Raw genomic sequence first — 18,206 nt, forward strand, 5'->3', positions numbered from 1 at the left:
CTTTTCTAAAGAGCCTGCATTCTTCCATGGTAATACTCCAGTCACAGGAACCATCCCACCACATCATGATGCCAATTAAGATCATAGCCCTGCAAGCGTTCATGCTTCTCCAACTCCTCTTGTTTATTGCCCATGCTATGTACATTTGCATAGGGGCATTTTAGCTCAGCCCCAGTGAATGTGACTGACTGCCTGGAATGCCTTTGTGCTGCATGTCAGGTGCTCTCCTCTTGACCTGTGATCTTTCTTGCAGCTCTGGGCTTCTGTTGCTGACATCAACCTGTTAGGAGTGGGATAGATTGAGGTTTCCCTCCTCCAGCAATTTTAGTTTAGCTTTAGGATTCTCTGATAAAAAGAAGCTTACAGAGACTGCTGGGAGTCAGTTATAAAGCCACGTATGGCAAAATCAAATAAGGCAAGAAAAAGTTATGTACACTCCCCAGTCTTTACAACCTTTACTCCCAGGCATATGGGATGATGTTAAACAGTAACATGGAGTGACCAATTACTTCAGTTTATGATGGCCTTGTCAGAACAAAAGGAGACTAACTTCAGTACTACGGGAGTCATCCAGGCACTTCTACATTTCTTAATGAGCTTAGGTCTAACAAGTTTAAGAAAGTCATATCCCAAACATCATCTAGGTCATGGGGCAGAACACAGCCTCTAGGTCTCTTCTGTGTTTTGTAACACTTAATGCCAAGCAAAGAGATGTCATACTCAAAGAGTTGGGAAAATAAACCCAAATTCATGCGAGAATGTGTCTGGGGAAAATCAGCTTGTGAAAGCTAAATCTGACACTACTTTTGCACATCATTGAACTTAATTTTTGCACAATCATAACCTCAGCTGTTGATCTGGGAATCATAATGTAATGTTTTTCTTCATAGCCTTTAGGCCACCAATTAAGCACTTCTTGGAAATTGTTCCTATTTGTATAAGATAAAATATATCAAATTTATCTACTTTTTCATGGTATCCAATGAGAGGATGATGGAGCCATTCTCCTAGCTGAATCTTACTTCTAACGTCAATGAAATAAATCCTGATTCACAGGCACTGCTGATGTAGATCTCAGTACACACTATGTCAGCTCACAGTGCCTCTAAGAGGAAAAACTCACTAAAAATTATATTTCTAGTTGTTCTCTCATGAAGTAGCTCATTACCTTCATCTTTGGAGGCATAGACTCCTCATCTTTATGTCTTTTTTAGCATGTATATTAATAGATGTTTTGGGGTGGGTGTTGTGGAGGCAGTATAAGACTGGTGAGAATACTTTCCTAGCATTAAAGCAGGCTAACACCTCTAAAACAGATCCATCTCCTAGGAATGATGGAAACATCTACCTAAAAAGAAAATTCCTGTGAATTTTTTAAATCAAGGAGCTACAATTATTTTTTTCTCAAATTGTGTTCTTTGTAGTAACTATTTGTGTTCCCTGATACTACAGTTCACTTTTTTTGCTTACAGAAAAGAAGGGTACCTTGCATAAGTCTCAGTATTTTGGGGGCACTTCCCCAGATCCTTACTGAAACATGTGGGTGTCACCCAGACAACTGCTCAGAGAAGAACATGGCTCTTCCATTTACACAAGCAAATGTTATATTGCAAGTTACTACATGTTCATTAAGCTCTCTCTTGTTCCCTACTTTTAGGGCAAATGAAATTTCACTGTCAGACGTGCAGAAATACAAAATACTTTCCAACTATTTTAATTGGAGTTTTTTTTTTTTTAAATAGAGTATAAAATTAACCATAAAGAACCAAGCCTAATGAGTCATGCTATAAATAACACAGTGCTTGACATTTTTCTTTGTGCATATACTTTTTATTTCTTATTTTCCATTTTAAATCAAGATTTGTAAACTAGATGTTCACAATCCAGCTGCTAGCCTTGGGTATCCATTCCAGAACAGCACTGAAAAGGACAGCAGGTAATCTGGACCAGAGGCTGTCATCCGTTCTTCCTGATGGTCTCTAACCTGACAATGAATGATACAGAACAATAGAGATGTAGTGACAATTACTGATAGAGAGTAAGATGGAAGAAAATTACACAAACAAGGTTGAAAATTGATTATCAAAAATCTTGTAAGAGTTTACATCATTGAAATCCAACTTTTGCATATCTGAACAGTTTTGGTAACACATGGGTAGCCTGTACTGTCTCATCATGGAGTTTAGAAAAATGGGATTCTATCCTCCAGGCAGTTTTCATTAATTTTAAAAAACATCCTATTTTACAGAGTTATTTGCTGCCTCCAGATTTACATTGGGGGTGTGAGCATCTTCCAAGAAACAGGTTGCATTTTTCACTTTGAGATTTTTTACAACAAATCAGATTCCTGTAAGAAGTACCTAGGTAGGAGGTCAGCCATCTCTTTTGGCCTGGACTTCAGTCATGCTGCTGGCATCTTTTCCATGATGAAAAAGCGGAGTGGGGAATTTGGTGTCCAGGGGAAACAACAAGAAGCTGCCAGAGAAGCAAGGGCAGGAAAGAGCTGCTTGGATGCAACACAGTGTAATCATTGTGTCCTTATGTGGCATGTCCAGACCACAACATAAATGCAATCAGAGTAGGGAAAAATGGAATGGGAAAGTCTTGAGATGATTATCAACAATGACTAGTATAATTTCTGTGCTTATTGCATTTCCATTTTCTTGAGTGGAAAGATACCGTGCTGCTGATAGCTATTCTGTAGCACATCTTTTCATCCAGTTCTCTTTGTACCATCAACAGAAGAAACAAAGGCAAAGAAAAGACAGAAGTTAGAAAGCAACAATTCTAGAAAAATAAGCTGTAAAATGGTACAAGGAAAAGAAAAACAAAACGCATAGTTAACAGAATGAAATATTGGAAGGCAAGCAAGGAATATCCCCATATTTTCCCAGTTCTGTTTAGGCATGCATTTGGTCCTGCCTGACCAATCTGGTGGTTTTCTATGATGGGGTGACCTCATCCATGAACACAAGAAGGGTGATGGATGTGATCTATATGGACTTCTGTAAGCCTTTGACACAGTCCCCCACAACATCCTTATCTCTAAACTGGAGAGACATGGATTTGATGAGTGGTTTGTTTGGTGGATAAGGAATTGGTTGGATGGTCACATCCAGAGAGTAGTTGTCAATGGCTCAATGTCCAAATGGAGATCTGTGACAAGTGGTGTCCCCCAGGGGTCCGTACTGGGACCGGTATTGTTTAATATTTTCATCAATGACATTGATGATGAGGTTGAGGGCACCCTCAGCAAGGGAGATCTTATAGCAGTGTTCTAGTACCTGAAGAGGGCTTACAAGAAAGGGAGGGACTTTTTAGAAGGGACTTTTTAGAAAGGCATGTAGTGATAGGATGAGGGAAATGGTTTTAAATTGGAAGCTCCCCCCTTCCTATTTAGATTGGATATTAGGAAGAAATTCTTCACTATGAGGGTGGGGAGTCCCTGGCATAGGCGCCCCACAGAGGAGGTGGAAGCCTCTCCCTGGATGGTGCCTTGAGAAGCCTGGTCTAGTGAGGGTGCCCGTGCCCATGGCAAGGGGGTTGGAACTTGTTTATCTCTTCGAATGGGTCTCTTCCAACCCAACCCATTCTGTGATACTATGATTTTTTCCTCTACCTTGAAATTTTCATCCCAGTTTACCCAAAAAATTAGAATGAAGACCAAAATATTGTGTGTTCTAAAAATGGACTTGTATGTTTTGTCAGATAGGAGACAGATGAGCTTGAGGCAGTGGGATGAACCAGAAATTTCTTCAGGTCCATTCCAAATCCATCTCCTATGATCTCATGATAAAGCAGAAGTTATCACAGACAGATATATAACTGACAAAAATAACTGATCAGGTTGAACAAATATGAGAGACAAGATCATTTTTTAAAAGAATTCTTAAGAAAATACCATATGCAGGATTTATATTGTGTCATAATGATCTAAGTGATTTTCAGTTTATGTTTCAGGATTACTATCTTGCTTCACGTGAATTGGAATACTTGTTTGTGTTGGATGCTTCCCTTTAAAAAATCCCTTGTGACTTCTTTTTCAGATATAAATAAAGTTGAAAAAAATTATGTGAAGTGTGGATGAAGGAGGAAAAACAACAGATCCAGACTCCCTGGTACCATTCAGTGGCAGCAGATGCCAAACATAACAAATCAGTTTTACAACAAGCTTTACGTACTAGTCACCTTCCTCAAGAAAAGTCTGAGGCAAGAAGAAATAAGAGTTTAATTCTTCACCTCTTGATAAACCGTTTTCAACCATCCACACAACGTGGGTAGCTCTGATGCGATGAAAGAATCTAGTGCCTGTTTTTGCATTTATGACTGCGGGCTAAAACTGAGCAAAAGGAATCAGCCTGCAGAAGCTGTGCAGGTCCAGAAGTAACAGATGGCACCCTGCTACCTAGAAGAAAGGAAGGGACCCAATCTTCTCCTTATTGTGTCTATGTCCACATAAACATAGACCACACTTAAAAAGTTGTTCAGACTTCTATGTAGTGTCTTGTGAAAGAGTTGATCCACACATGATTAATTCAGAGAGTATCAGAAAGGGTTTTTTTATTATCTATCCAAAACTTTCCAATATGCAAAAAAGGCTTTTCATCCTTACCGTATCAGGAGGAATATGCACTTTTCTTTACACCATTCCTTACAATTTCTCATAGATTAGATTAGTATCATACCCCTCACTGGTTTCTCTTCTTTTCTTCACAGATCATGTTTGCTAACCTTTTATCTTTCTTGTTGCTGTCCCTTCAAGTCCTTTTAGTTTACCTACAACATGACTCTCATGCTTTATATAAAATCCTCCTGTTAATACTACCAGAATAAAAATTGCCTATTCTGCAGGTGATGTTCTCAGGGTCAATTTGTAGTTTGCTCTATAATTTCAATTTCCTGATGCAGTTTTGTTTCCTCACCAGTTAGTCCTTGGTTTGTATTTGTATATTTCACATTTCCTTTCTGAAAGTCATAGTTTTGGGTTTGTTTGTTTGCTTGTTTGTTTATTGTGGTTTTAAAATTTTATTGTAATGGGCAATTCTCAAGATCTTTCATTTCAGAACATAACTGTCTTTCAGCTCTTCTAACTTATCTATAAAACATCTACAATTTTTTAAAGTCTGAATCTGTTTCATCAACTAAATCACAATTGAAGGACTGACTTGGGATAGATACCTGTGGTATCCGTTTGCAATGTTGTTGCAGTTTGGCAAAGAAGCATTGACTATTCCTTACTGGTATGGCTTGTTGACTGCTTGCTGTGGTAGATGGATGAGACAACACCTTGCTGCCATTTCCGATCAGTTTCAGAGAGCTTCTCTGGGAAGCAGATGTGTCTTTGAAAATGCATATTACAGTAATTACTCAAAGCTATCAAGTAAAATGTTTTTTCTGAAGACAACAAACTACTTAGGGTTGCCAGTTGGTGATGTGCAATGGCTTTGATTCAGTAGATTAGCATTTTCCAATATTGCAAGCCATTTCTTGTTCCTTTGTTCATCCACATACTTCTCAGCTTCTTGGATGGACAATGCACAAAACACTTTTTATCTAGCATGTTGTTGCACAGGTTTTAAAATGTTTTTTTCTGGTCTACATCTCTGTGGCTTTGTGACTGAATTTGGTACCCACTTTGTAAAGAAACAAGTAGACAGGCTCCAGTCACACTACTTGCACAGGAAGCTTTGATGCACACACAGAGCTCTCTACCAATATAGCTACTTAAACTAGAGAAATGGTAGTTCCTGGTAGTCCCTCGACGTTCAAACATTGAAGTCAGCCACCAGAGGGAGTCTGCCTAGTGTCAAACGTAACACCAAATACCTGTGATCTCACAAGAAAAAGAATTCTTCAGACCACAAGTTTTTAAAAGACTGACAATACAGAAATGAGGACATGAGCGGCAACCTTGAAGTATGTTCTGGGTATAAACTGTTTCCAAGGCTCTTTTGCATACCTGTGTTAGAAAAGGAAGTATCTTAATTTACAGAATTCATAAAGTAGCATGCTGCTTGCTTATGCCAGTTTTGACGTAAATGTCTGAGGAAAAATGAAATCAAATTAATTACTTTTCTTTGGAAAAGAAAAAATACAAAATCCTTTGACTAAGACCGATTAATTTTTCCAAAAGTAACATGCTCATCTAAAATAATAGTTCCATGTCAACTATAATAGTGCCATGATTTAGTAAAGAGAAATATATTCTTGGCAATAGCTCGGAGAACAAAAAGCTCACTAGCCCAAAATATCTAAATAGCATTTCTATTTTTTCTTTTTTGCTCTTTTTTCTTTTTTTTTTCTTCAATACTTCTGGTTAAATAACAGTATGGGAATTTCCTAAGGTTGATGGTTTGTGTTCATGATTTTTAAGACAAGTGGCTTCTAAATAATATTTGTCCTCTAAACCAGAAACCTCACAATGCATTCCCATCATACTGAAGTCATAATTACAAATCCACTAATGTTTTCCATTTGATTTCATTTGGGTACTCTAATGTTTAGGTCTAACAAGCAGTACAATGTCAGCATTTAAGTTTTTCATCCATCAGAACCTCAGAGAAGACTTTAATCTCCTCTGTTTTAAAGGCTTAAGTAAAATTATGTGAGTCCCTGGAAAAAGTAGAGGCATTTATCCCATGTAATATTCAAATGGGTTATACTAATCATGATCTTGACTTATGCATAAACTGCTTAGATCGTACTGAAAGATAAATATATATTACATACTTTTAATTCTACCCTGACTCCTGCACTGTCTCAGGGCATATAGAAAAACTAAACAAATGGTCTCATCTTTATGTCCTTGCCTATGTTCTCATTGCCAGCTTTCAAGCTACCTCCTGAATACTCCAGCTGTATCCTCTGCACACCACAAATACAGGGGAGATGATGCAGTGTCTCGAGATACCTTTCCCCAAAGCACATCCACTTCTCTGTAGCGGGTGAAAGAATATAAGAGCCACTGCTAGAACATTTCTTGGATCCTGGAGGGGGAAGAACTCTGACCAGGGGTAGAATCCAGTTCTCTGAGAGATTCCCAGCCTTCCTCATGCTTTCTCCATGACCAGTAAGTGCCTGGACCTGTCAAGTCACCATTATGTATGATGGAGAGCTGATTTCCTGGAGATGGCTGAACATCTGCCTGCCCATGGGAAGTAGAGAATGAACTCCTTGTTTTGCTTTGCTTGTGCATGCAGCTTTGTTTTCCTTATTAAACTGTCCTTATCTCAGTCCACAAGTTTTCTCAGTTTTATTCTTCCATTTCTTTCCCTCCTCCCACCAGGGTGGAGTGACAGAGTGGCTATGGGGGACTGACTGGGTAAAACCACAACACTATGGGTGACACTGCACCATATGAATGTCTAAGTCTTTCTCAAGATTTCAACAACCATGGCTACATTCAGATTTTAATACTGAAATAGTTTTATTTCATTTTTATAGATCAAAAGTGACTGCAACTGAGTAATAGTTTAATCATTGAGTATGACAAAATAAATACATGTGCTATTCATTTCTTATTTTCCATTCAAGACCTATTTAATATTTTTAATCCTGTGTTTCTGTCACCAAGTATGTGGGATTTTTTTCCAGGCTACCTGGGACAAAATCAGCCAGGCTCATTCAGACTGGAAACCCAGCTGTATCCAGCCTGGGTGGGCAAAATCACTTCTGACTGCTCATCTCAGCAGGTCAGTTGGAGGTTCAGTGCAGCAGTAACTTTCCGTAGGACGGGGTAAATAAAAACAGAGCACAATTGCATCTTCTGCTACCACAGCGGGAATGGGGATGGACTTCTGGGCAGAGACAGGTGACACATCTGCACTAAGCAGTACTTCTCACTTGCACCATGAACTGCTTATTGCCACCAAGTAGTTCCCAGCATGTTCACCTAATGGCTTCCAACATCTACCAATCCTACTGGCACCACAGGCAGGTCCACTGCACCGAGTGATCACCAACTGTGGACAGACAGGTGAGCAGCTGGGAAAACCTAGCTTTGAAACACCACAAACCTGAACATCTTTTGCAAATGAGTGCTTCACAATAGCATATATTTTGGTAGAAATTGAATAGGTCCATGAAGAGGAAGGTGGAAGTTAGTTGGGGAAAACTATTCAAAATAATTCAAAGAGCAGAAATATCTTTGTATAATTAATTTGATTGGCTGGTTGTGATTGCTATTCTGGATGAATAACTTTGTCAGCGGTTTTGATCTATATTCCTAGCATCAGGCAGGAAGTGGGAGGCTGCTCTTCCTTCTTCCATTTTAATCTGTGGAACTGGAAACAAGAAGGAGGAACTGAGATATCAGTCCACTTTCCTTATATTAATAGGTCAGTGTACTAGCAGCTATAGGAAGAGAACTCAGTGTATATCCAGGACAAGCAAATTTTTATGTGTTACATGCAAAAAAAAAAAGTTTCCCACAATTTTGACTGATATATTTTCTATATACTGAGAGAGTACATATAGATAGCTATATAGAGAGAGAGTATATATACCCAAATATATGCAGTATATATGTACTATATAGAGGCTGCATTTATATTCTATACTCTGTGTTATCTATATACACTGATTTGCATATGGTATCTCCCCAACCTTCCACTTTCTATGTATTGGTTTTTAGTGGCTTTTTCCATATATATATATATATATGGTATAGTATATGTATATAGTATCTAAAAGATCAAAGCTAAACATAGCTATTAAAAGACAGCTTGTAACAAATAGGACATCCACCTGAGTTGCCCAAGATGAGGGCCAAAGGTAAGGCAAGACTTGCTATAGGTTTCCTGTATGGTCAATAGAAAGAGATATATGGAGGTGATCTAGAATAAGTTGGATTTGCTCTCTAAAGGCGTGTATCTCCTGCCAACTAAATAGGGAGCAAGGATGCTTAAATTACAAACAGTTTAGTATCATTCTTAAAATTAGGTGAGACAAAGGTGTCTACAAACTGCCTTTATGTGGGAGGGAAAATATGCCTAGGATAGAAAGTCCCTTATGGTAGCATTAGGGTTTTCAAGGAGGACTGGTTAGGGGATGCTAAAAGACAACCCCACTATGTGCCACTCTGGAATGCTCATGATGAATTTAATTAGTATCACTTTAAGCACATACTAAATTCATCCTGAACAGGTTCAGTGATTTCATTAATTAACTTACTGGCAGAGTCATACTTGCAAGCTATAGTATTGATATGAGATGCTTGATGCCCTGTTTTTTCGATGTTCACAACACCAGGTCAATCCAAGGAAAGAAAATACATTGTTGCATACAAAATAAACTAGATAAATAGAAGACCGGAAAACCTTACATACTTTGCTGTACCTAAATTTCTAGTTTATGCAGGTCAAGAACATAAAAAATACCTTCTAAAACATCAAGAGAATCTCAGTGGGCTGTTTCTGATGGTCCCGTCCCTTTATCAGTGGATTCTTCACTATCTCGGGTCTCTGTGCTTCTCTAAGGATTTCCCTGAGTTCTTGAAACTGTTGTCTTACAAAGAAATTTGAAAATGTGACTGTTAACTTATTTAGACAATATGTTGATTGCTTTCTCAATGTTCTAGAGATGTTAGTGTTTTTTTCATGCTCTGTATTTAGCAATTGGAGCCCAAACTGCTTTTTCAAGGAAATAGCTTTTTCAAGCCCAAACTTACGCCTCCACAGGATAAATTTAGCTGGAGCATAGTGAAATGCAATTTGTCAAAGACAAACAATGTTTTAAAGCCAGATTTTGCCTTAGCAAGTCTGAAAATATCTTAAAGAACATCAAATATGTGTATTAGGTATACAAATATATGTCTTGGATACTGTGCTACCTCTAGCGGCTGCAATGCCAGACTCTTGCACTGCTACTCAGTGCAAGCTTTCCTGTTACTTATTGGGAAAACCATAATCAACCTTAAATTGATAAACTAATTGTTATAACAGCCAGAGACAGTGCTATTTGGTGGAAATCAATTTAAGTTAGAAGTTTTTCATTTTTCCTACTTATCTTTTGCTGGGTCTGGCTATAATGTAGACAGATGCCCCAAGTCAGTTTACAGCAAAATTGTAAATGATGCAAATTACAGCATATTTGGGCTGTGGAACTTTGAAATAAAGCAATTACTGGTTCATGCATAGTCACTGTGCAATTTTCAATGAAAAATTGCTTTCACATGCTCTTATCCTATATGTTCTCAGAGTGGGAAAAAAAAATCTCAGTAGGATTGTAGATTATGGTCCGGAAAAAAAATTACTGAAGACATTTGAAACAACTTTTTCTGGCGCCTAGCTCTCTTAATCCATGCAAATGCAAACATTTAGAGAGATATTTTTAAGTTTCAGTGTGTTCTTTGTTTTCTTTAATTTCGGGGTTCTGGTTTCTTTAAAGCAGCAGCAGTACATGAGCCAGTGCGCCTGGTGGGGAGGGAAGTAATTTTTTTCTCAGAGTAATTTTGGATTGAGCATTATTAATTGTATTTTGAGTCCAGTTAATTCTACAGCCACTTTATAATTTTTATGATGATGAATATCAAAACCAGCCAACAAGCCACATTTAGGATTAAGGCTCAATAACTTAAGGAGTTTTTAATTTAGGATACATGCATTTGCTTTGGTGAATAAGATTTTCTCACCTAACCACAGCTGTCCTACAGTCAAGCATCTATCTATGCATTTTTGCAAGCACCCTCTCCGCGCAGTAGAAATAGGCAGACATCAGCCAATCCAGCCTAATTTAAGAGTTAAAGACAAACAGGATTCTAGAGAAATCATCTTTTCCTTTGACTGCATCGTTCTGTACCCTACAAATTGAACTGAGCAGCTTAGACTAGATTCCTCCCCTTTAGCCAGCTAAAGTTATGAGGCGTTAACTGTATCCAAAATGCATATGAAAATGAGAAGGGAAAACTGCATGCCAGTAGGCATTCTTAAAATTCCAACAGTGTTCTCAGAGAGTAGATTTCCATTCTCTTACTTTCTGTTTTAAAATCAAAGTGAATTACCTCAAATCAAACACACACAGCAAGCTGAGATGGGCCAATTAACTTTAAAGCACTGAACACCCATATAAAAGCAGATGCAACACACACACACCCACACACACTACCCCATGTTTCCTGTTGAGAAATCGACATCATCCCTGGAGATGTTCCAGGTCAGGCTTGATGGGGCTCTGAGTGACTTGATCTAGTGAAGATGTTGCTGCTTATTGCAGTGGAGTTGGACTCGATGACCTCTAAAGGTCCCTTCCAACCTTACACATTCTATGATTCTATGATTCCTCATGTGCAATTACAGCAGAGGAATTGCTGGAACCCAAAATCCTGACTCTCCCCAAGCTTCTTGAAGACCCTTTTGGCCACTCCTTAGCAATGGCTTCAAAGTCATGAGAATGTAAGAAATACATTGTCTCCAGTGCCTGGAATATAAATAACAAACATTGCGAACCCAGCGAACTAGTTGCAATGCCCCAAAGAACCAGTTGCAATGTCGCCCTTGTCTTTCATGCACATTTTATAACTGGATGAATTAGCCAGCACTATAGTTTAATGGTTTAAGAATGCAGGTATTCTTTCAGAAAAATCCTGTGATCACTAAACCTGCTTTTGTTCCTATGGCAACAAGTGAAAACTCTCAGCCACCTTAGGATATGGAAAGGTGCCCAGCACTGGGATCCCACAGCATGTGAGTAGGCAGTTGTGAGTAGCACAGCCTTGCGCCAAGTAACCAGGAAAATAAGTTTCCTTCCCACGGGCTCAAGACTTGACAGAACAATACAGTGCTCCCAGGGTTTATGGTGATGAACTGGAGAGATGATTAAATGGATTTTTGCAGCATATTTTCTTTCACATTGCCATCTTCTTTGCCTTCAGGGCTTTTGCCATGATTCTCCGCAACATTCTCACAAATCCTCCCCTAACTCTCTCCTCAAATCTTCTAAACTAATATTAACTCAAGAACTGCCATGCTTTGAAAGCAAAAGATGACATAAACTTACACCTACCAAGTGATAGCACAAAACAATTTTGATCTCTCATCTTACAAAGTCCTACACTAGATGGAGATAGTACTGCTGGCTAGCTGAGGTGCAGCTCTGGTTACAGGGTATTTTTAACAAAGTGTGTGCTTTCAGCAGGTGATTTTTTTTCTTCCAAAAATGGACACTTGGAAATGGATTGTTTTTTTCCCCTGAAACTCTTTTCATTATTGTTCTGACCCTAATGTTCTCAATAGATTAAATTTTCCCTGGAGAAATTAGATAAAAATAAATGGTAATCTTAAATTGTGCCCTGGTGAAGCAGTGGTGGTAAGAGTTAGGAGGCATTTCTGAGCAGCTCCTAAAGCAGTACATGAAAATAGCTGCAGAAAAAAAGGATCACCTCTGACCCTGCCCCCCAGCTGACGAAAATAAAATGGTCCACAGCAGAAGAACTTGGAATCCTCTAAAGAAAAATTGCATAATAGCTACATGAACCCCTTTTTTCTGATGGGAGGGATTTCAAGTGGTAATTCTTGATGTGCCACACATGGATGGCACCAACAGAGACTGTGTCCTTTCTGACACTCTGACAAAGATCCACCCTACTTCCCCCCACCATGCTGTTTTTCTAGATACCCTTGTAGTGTTCAGTTTGGATGAAAGAATTAAGGCAATCCAAAACATCAATATAAACAGATAGCTCTAAAAAAGGAGTCAAACATGGACTGAAATTAATTGCTACCAGTATCACTCAGACAGCAGATAAGATTGCATATGAATCTTTAAGCAGACTGACCACTTCTAATGCTCCTAACTCTAAATGGAATTCCTAGCAACTTAGAGAATAGTAAAATATTTATGTTGACTTTACTGACTCTTCATCAAAACTCTTGTAAAATTGTGTCCCTCATAAAATTAGTTACAATTTAACAATAAATGCTACAAATGTTCATACCTCATACACTACCAGCTACAGACCTTGCATGATTTTCTCACATTCTCTAAAAGTATGAACACACAACAAGACAGCTTTATATTTATAGAAATGTATGAAATTGACTTAGACATGGACAATGGGCTTGCCATTACATGACCCAAAAATTTTACTGGGCTGTAGATGAACAAATAATTATTTGGCATTTGGGAACCCCTAGCTCTCTTTAATGTGATTAAGATTCTGTTTCTCTCTGTGACCACAAGCAGAAGTGTTAGCTTCAGGCAAATGTATATGATGCACCTTCCAAGTATTGTCCCACCTCCAGCAACTCAGGGGGGAACTGTCTAGATGCAAGGCTTCTACTTTGGATGCCTCAAATCTACCACCTGCTAACATCATCCTTACATTCATTTTTAGCATGACTCCTGTACGTAATGCCTTATGAACTTTGAGAGACAGCAGTCAGTGAATGGGTGCCCAAAGCAAATGCAGGTGAGTTGCTGTTTGTCTCTCACCATGTTGTGATGGCCTGACTTGGATTTAAGGCTAGTAGTGACAAAATAAAACCAAAGCTTTGTTGGAAGGCATTCTCTCTTGTGTAAAGCGTAAGTGACGGAGGACAACCCCAATAACAGATAAATGCATATTACACAAAAAGATGTTACTTGCTTAGTTGTCACCTGCCATTAGCACTTATGAAGATGGAAAAAGTTACTATCCTTCTACATCATCTTACTATTGTAACAGGGTAAACATACCCACCTAATGCTACTAGAGCTTTATATCTTGATATACTGAAATATCAGGTGAACTGGGTGATGGTTCCATTAACTGATAGCACCAGTCACTGCTCCAGAGGTGAATGAAGTACCTAGATGGTTAAAGAACCAGTCTTTTTCACACATTTAAAAACATTTTTCTCTAATAAATGAGAACATCGACCACGCATTCACAAAGAATAAAACAAAGGTGACAGAACAAAATAATTTATTTAATGTCCAATTAAATATCCAGATGGAAAGACAGCATCTGTTTCACAGAAAAACAATCATCATGATCTGAACTGTACCATTCATTTGGCTAACTGGATGAGTGAGCATATATTTCAAATGCACAGATTTTGCAATGTGTCTTTTTTTAATTTTCCTTAGGAAGGCTGACTCACTGCAGAGCTTTACTGCTGTGTGCAAGTGCAGGCATTACACAATAGCATATTATTCTGTTTAATACTTTAAAAATGGGAAAAATGAAATGTCAGAAAATTATCTAGTTTGATTCTAAGGACTCTGGTGGTAGCTGTTGTTGCTTTAGCTATTTTCTTACAATACCTCTTACTGAGGAAATATTCCTTCAATGTTTTTTGAACATTTATCTTTTATGACATTTTCATAAATAAGGTAATGAAACAGCATATGTTTCATTCATATAGAATAATTGCAGAACTGGTCAGAAAAAAAGTCAAACTGATTGCCATTTTTATGGAAGGATGCATTGAATGAAAAATAACTGATCTGCTGTAAACCTAATATGATCTAATATTCTCATCAGTGATGGAACAGGGAGTACATATCATATTTGGAAGTGATACCAAACAGAATTCAAAGTGGTCAAACCAGATTGGAGTAAATGTCCGTAAAAAGAAAGACAAAATTCAGTGTTGAGTATGAGACTTTGCTCCAGAGTCTAACTAAACCACTTCACAGATACAAAATAAGGCCAGTATCCGTTCCAAATATGAAGACAAACTGCATGAGTCCCAACAGCACCATGCTATGAAGTCATATTCCATGTGAGGATGTATTACTAGAAAGACAGTGATAGAATTTTACTTTAGTCATTAGGAATACCTTTTGTCGTGCTAGATAGCAAGGCACTAAAGCAGTTTGCCTTCAATGGGGTCTTCATCACCGGAGATTTTTAAGAAAAGGTTTGACAAACATTATTCAACAAACCTCCTGTGGCTCCCTGAAGAGCTGAACCACGAGTGCTGACCTTGAGCTTGTATAACTCACTGTCACTCACTCCTCCAAAAGTGTCCTAGTCTTGAGCTTCTTTTAGTTTCATTGCTATTTCAGTTGTTAAAATGACACTGCAATTAGTTATTGCAGTGGCTATTACATTAGTACAATAATCAGATATGATTGGTGAAATCTGATGCATACAACAAGTTAGAAAAATCTGACATAGTTGATTACAAAACATTGACTGACATTGCTTATAACCACACCATCATTATTTTGCATCTAACAATTATTTTTTGGGCAGAGAGACAGATGTATATCTAAGCAAAGTAATAAATGGCATATTGCCATTTATTACTGCCTAACAACTCCCTAGAGTGTGTATACAGAAGGCATTTTTTATTTCCAGATCTTCTCTGAAAGGATGGACTGCAATGGGTCACAGAGGCCAGAGATGTTGTGGACAGAAGCAGGAGAGGTATGGTGAAAGTTTTGTGTAGCCATTGTGTTGATCTGCCGGTTGGTGGGCTAAAACCAGAAATGACCATTTTTGGAGGATTCTCAACTCAAGTATAGGGCCTGACAAAGCCTGAAAAAAGGAAAGGAAGGGGAAAAGTACAGAAGGAAATAAATAAAATTCTACCTCTAAAAATGGGCATAGGTAGGGCTGGTACTGTGATATTGAGCCTTGCTGCCTAGGGCAAGCAACTCAGGTAGGGCATCTCAATTAGTAAACACTTTAGATTTTAATTTTTCAGTCTCTGCTCACTGCCTATGTAATGGGCAATATACTCCCACAGGAATGCTCTGAAGATAAAATTCATCAGTGTCTGTGAAATGCTTATATCTGGAAGTGACAAGCATCAAAGAAAACCTCATGAGGAGGCAAATCTTTTTGCCTTCAGAGTAGGGTTGGAACTGCTTATAATACTTGAAGTACAGAGTTAACTGTTAGGAAACAATAAGGAAAAACAGTGTTTGTAACCATGGGGTCCATGCTCCTTGGGAAGAGGACTCCTATAGAAACATTGGCATGTAGCCAGGTAAATAAAGGAGGCACAGCACATCTGCACAAAAGGCTGATGCAAGTTCCATATGGAAACTTAATCTTGATGTTTCTACTGTTCAGGTTCTTGACTCTGTAACCTTAGTATCCTTCTCACGTAGCATTACTGAGGTGGATATATATTGGCTGCAAAGGAAGGGGTGGCTCCGGTTTCCATTAGGATGCATAGGCAGCTTAGCTTCCTCTCACCTTTATTCAGACTAGTAGCAGGAGGTAAATTTGACAGCTAGCATGTTTGTTGAATGACACACAGATTAATAGTCCCACTGACCAAGGTGAGGCTTGTCTTTAAATTGCTTTTGGCTTTTGCAGTAACACATCGCAAACTCATATGTGATTGGCTTTTTGCAATCATCCCAAGTTTTCCTGCAGCATTCATAATTTTGGATTATTTTTCCACCTAGTTTTACTAATTTACAGTTTTTCATACTGAAATCTCAACTGGTTAAAAATCCTGGTCCTATAGTTACCTTTGTATTACTCCTTGTCCTCTCTGCCACAAAAATATCTGTAAAAGATTTCTGTGGCCACAGATCTCAGCAGCACTGGAAAAGTAGAAACCCTTCAACCTATAAATACTTTGAATCAGAGAAGCTGAACGCCTTACATACCCTTTTTAATGTGTGACGAAACAATGCCATAACTAACATCTTCTTTGCTCTTCAGTTTATTCTGCATCTGTAGCACACTCAATTGGTAAGATAGATGACTACTACAAGGTATTTCAGAGAGCTGATTTACGGTCTAGCCACATGACTGTTAAAGGTCTGTGTGTGAATCTTGATGAAGTCACAAAACTAGTTAGTCTAGTGAAAATATTAAACACCTAAGTACTATGCTAGATTAGTACACTCGCCAGAAACATTAAACAAATACCATACAATCTTTCTAATCACAGCAAATAAAATTATTGTAAGATATCATAACATACAATGTCAAAAGTCACAGATTTATTACTGACATGGTTGAATCCTAATCTCCAGATAAAGCTTGCACATCCCAGTCATTTGAAAAGCTTCCAGGAACATGTATACCACAAGAAACTGGAAAGGATACAATGATAGTTCCATCCACAAAAATGTAGATGCCAGAGAACTGTACCTCTGAATGAAAATGTTTGTTTATTTTGAATAGTTTGGGTTGGGTGGGTTTTTTCAGTTTCTTACTATGCATTTTAAAATCTTAAGAAAAAAACCTTTGAATGTTATTTAGAGAGAGATATACTGAACAGCAACAGGCTGAGTTGAGGAATAGAGTAAAAATGTGAATAGAGTATATTTCATCTCCTAGTCACTGGAAACAAGCTAAGCATCACTACTATTCTTGTTTTGTACAGAAAAGGAAAACATGGATATGTTGGAAAGTGTCCCATTCCCATCAAACTTGAAAATGTCCCATTCCCATGAAAATTAAACGTGCTCTCCAAACTGGTAAATCACAAGCAAGTTTTACAGCTTGTAATAACATTTTTTGTAGCTATGTTGGTCTCAAAATACAACTTTTAGTAAAGTAGCAGACAACTTTTTCTGACCTGAGGAAATATGGGAAAGCTTGGCTGATCCTCTTCCATCTACATCTATACATCTAAGAAGAGATACTGTCATTTACACTGAAACTTTTGTCCATAAATGTCTTCTGTTTGATAACTTGTCACTTGCAATAGGAAACTTGGGAGTCCCATAACTTCAACATGAATTTAGCTCTCTTGAGAGGGATATTTACAAGGTCTCACTCCAAGCACTCCCCTGGTGCAACTTGAGGCTATTACCTCTTGTTTTGTTTGTTACTTGGGAGAAGACACCAACACCCACCTACTTGGCTACAACTTCCTTTCACATACTTGTGGAGAGTGATATCACATAGTTGTGGAGAGTGATAAGGTCTCTCCTCAGCCAGATTAAATAAAATAAAAAATAAATTTCTCCAGATTAAACAACCTCAGTGCCCTTAGCTGCTTGTTACCAGACCTTTTCTTCTGACCCTCCACCAGCTCTGTTGCACTTCCTTGGACACACTCCAGCACCTCAATGTCTTTCCTGTAGTGAGAGGCCCAAAACTGAACACAGTACTCAAGGTGGGCCCCATCCTTGCTGAGTGCAGGGACACAATTGCTTCCCTAGTCCTGCTGGCCACACTATTTCTGGTACAAGCCAGGACAGTGTTGGCCTTCTTGGCCACCCGAGCACTCTGTTGGCTCACATTCAGGTGGCTGTTGACCAGCACTCCCAGGTCCTTTTCCACCAGGCAGCTTTCCAGCAGCTTTCCA

Source organism: Gallinula chloropus (assembly GCF_964237585.1).
Source record: "Gallinula chloropus genome assembly, chromosome: Z".
Taxonomy (NCBI): domain Eukaryota; kingdom Metazoa; phylum Chordata; class Aves; order Gruiformes; family Rallidae; genus Gallinula; species Gallinula chloropus.